This window comes from Muscardinus avellanarius (assembly GCF_963383645.1).
Source record: "Muscardinus avellanarius genome assembly, chromosome: 22".
In the NCBI taxonomy this organism is placed as follows: domain Eukaryota; kingdom Metazoa; phylum Chordata; class Mammalia; order Rodentia; family Gliridae; genus Muscardinus; species Muscardinus avellanarius.
Window position 1 is genome coordinate 14284899 of NC_137808.1, and position 3625 is coordinate 14288523.

The window sequence follows — 3625 nt, forward strand, 5'->3', positions numbered from 1 at the left end:
GGCGATTAGTCAATTCCTACAGAAAACAAGAGAAGCAAAACTCCAGGTCACCCGGAGGGCATTTCCAAGAATCTCTGCAGCCCCTCCTGAGCGCACGTCGTGGGTCGGCACTGGGCAGATACTGATGACAGCTCTGTGACCGCTGCCAATGCCGATATGTTGACCTTTGCAACTCGGTTGGAGGAGGTCGTCGTTTGCAAAGCAGGATGACGTGAAAGTTGATCATTGTAGACCCATCTAGAAAATGGCCCCATAATGGTTTTAGGGTATTTTTTTTTTCTTATGGTACTGGGGGGTGGAACCCAGGGGCTTTTCTACCTCCGGGCTACACTCCCAGACCTATTATATTTTATTTGGAAACAGGGTCTCACTAAGTTGCCGAGAGCCTCACTCAGTAGCTGAGGCTGGCTTCGAACCTGCGCGATCCTCCTGTCTCAGCCTCCCAAGCGCTGGGATTACAAGTGTGCACCAACCATGCCTGGCTTATTTACTTATTAATTTAGTGGTGCAGGGGATTGTACCTAGCCTTATTTATTTGTTTTTTTGTTTGATTGTTTGGTAGTACTGGGGTTCCTGGAAACCCTTCTACCTCCGGGCTATACTCCCAGACCTATTTTATATTTTTATTTGGACACAGGGTCTCTTAAGCCAGCGCGGCTGGCTTTGAACCTGTGCGATCCTCCTGTCTCTGCCTCCCAAGCACGAGGATTACAAGCGTGCGCCACCACGCCCAGCTTTTATTCTTTATTTTGAAACAGGGTCTCACTGAGTTGCAAAGGGCCTCACTAAGTAGCTCGGGCTGTCCACAAACCTGGGTCCTCCTGTCTCAGCCTCCCAAGTGCTGGGATTACAGGCATGTGCCACCACACCTGGCTTAGTTTTTATTTTGAAATAAAGTCTCATTAAATTACCGAGGGCCTCATTAAATTGATGAGGCTAACCTCAAACCTACGATCCTCCTGTCTCAGCCTCCCCAGCAGAGGGATTACAGGTGTGTACCTCCACAGCCCACTGTAAATATCTAAATATAAGTGGTATACTTGTTGGTAGGGTGATGTTTATCATGCCAGAGGCCCTGGATTCAATCTCCAGCACATGAACAGGAAAAAAAAATCACCATGAAAATCTTAAATCTATGAAGCTGTGTATGATAAAAAGCTTTTTATCAGAAACCCAGAGGGGGGAAAATGTGGTACTTTGAGACTAGGACAGGTTTAGTGTTTTGTTTGTTTGTTTGTTTTTGGTGTATCCACATGAGAGTAGGTCCCCAAAGAACAGAAAAACATAGTTACAGACTGGGAGAAAATAAATGTACTGGGAGTACTCGGACAGTGAGAGCAAATCCGGAGAAGGAATTGTTTTGTGAAAAAGTACAACTATCTTAGAATCTTGAATTTTTCCTCTGCGCCCTTCCTCCCTCCCTCATTTCACTCTTTCCTCCACCTCCTCCTCCTCCTCCTCCTCTCTCTCTCTCTCTGTCTCTCTCTCTTCCTTCCTTCCTTCCTTCCTTCCTTCCTTCCTTCCTTCCTTGGTACTAAGGATTGAATGCCAAGAATTTGGACCTCTGAGCTATACCACCAGCCCAGTTTCATCCCTTTTTAAATTAAAAAAACAGGCTCAGGCAGAGTTGCCGAGGGCTTCAGTAAGTAGCCAGGGCTGGCCTTGAACCCGGATCCTCCCATCTCAGCCTCCCAGGTACAGGGGTGCCAGGCGCGTACCACCTTCTTGCTGTTCCACACACTCCTCAGTTGTCTGTGTGCGGCACACAGGGTTATTATCCACAAAGGAAACGAATTTGAAAGGTCGCCTCACGTGGTGGCGCACGCTTGTAATTCCCGTACTTGGGAGGCTGAGACAGGAGGATCACAGGTTCAAAGCCAGCTTCCCAGCGACCTAGGGAGACCCAGTTTCCAAAGAAGAATAAAACCGGCCTGGGGGTATATCTTCAAGGCAGAATGCCTCTGGGTTCAATCCGGTTCCAAAAAGGAAATAAAGTGATAAGATGTGGGCTCCGTCTCTGATCTTTCAACAGCAAAACCCTCTGTTGTATGGACTCTGGTGCCAACTTAGGTAACTTCGATTTTAGAGTTGTGAAATTTGTCTAAAGAGGTTGGTCTTGGGTGTGGTTTGCACATTTGTAATCTGAGTACTTGGGAGGTTGGGACAGGAGGACTGTGGGTTGAGGCCAGCCTCAGCAATTTAGCAAGGCACATAGATCCTGTGTCGAAATTGAAAACTAAAGAGGGCTGGGGACATAGCTTGGCGATAGAATGCTCCTGGGTTCAACCCCCAGTGTCAATCAATCAATCAACCAATTGACACATAAATAATTAAAATGTTGGTATTTCCCAAATATAATTCCATTAGAGCCACCGGGAAGACCTTGGCAAAAGTCAGGGAAAATAGCACACAAGACTCTTTCCTACTTTTTCTTATTATTTAATTAAGCTATCGCTCAACTCTCTACTCTTACTATTGAAGTTACTAAGTCAGAAAATTAGAAATTAGAAAAATGTCACACATTGGAAAGGGTAGAATAGAAATCAGTTCACTCTTCACATAAAATTAAGCGTGTGTGTGTGTGTGTGTGTGTGCGCACAGTACTAAGGACTGAAACCAGAGGCATACTAGCTCTGAGCTATACACCTAGTAGTTTTCATTTTTTATTTTGGTTTATTTTTATTTATATATTTGTATGTAAAAATATTTGTTTAACATTTTTCATCAAGATGATGCCCGGTTTTTTTTTTGTTTTGTTTTGTTTTTGTGGTACTGGGGTTCCTGGAAGCCCTTCTACCTCCGGGCTATACTCCCAGACCCATTTTTACATTTTTATTTGGAAACAGGGTCTCCTAAGCCAGCGCGGCTGGCTCCGGACCTGCGCGATCCTCCTGTCTCTGCCTCCCAAGCGCGGGGATGACGAGCGTGCCCACCACGCCCGGCGATGATGCCCGTTTTTATTTTAAAAAATAACCTTGTTTAGGGGAGTGGTGAGTCGGCCCGGGCCACCCCCCACCACCATGCCATTTTGGCATGTGGCTGTAACTATTTTCTGCATTTCTATTTTCTGTATTTATTTTAATAAACTTCTTTAAATCTTCAAAAACAAATAACCTTGTTTATTTTTCTCTGACAATTGCATACCGGGTAGCGGAAGACTTCTTAATTCCACAAGGATAACATCCTCTCACGCAGATGTTTAAACATTTTTCTAACTTCTGAGCCAAAATTTTAATGAATTATAGGGAAGCCTAGTAATCCTAAGTCTGAGAAAACAAGGTAAAACGTCCTTAACAAGAACAAAGACAGCGTCCTCTCCGTGTCTTTAAAGGTTAGCATTTGATGAAATGAAATTACATTTGGTTTAACTGTGCACTAATTTAATAGAAGTAATTAATAGAAATTCCAGGTTAGAGCTGACTGGTGGCACGCACTGGCAATCCCAGTACTTGGAAGCCTAAACCAGGAGGATCACAGATCTGAGGTCAGTCTTCGCCACTGTGTGACATCTTTTCTCCATATAAAAAAAGGGGGGCTGCGGGTATAGCTCAGAGGTACAGCAGCCCTGGGTTCAATCTCTAGTACCCCAAAAGACAACACAACCAAAAGAAATTCTAAGTAAGTA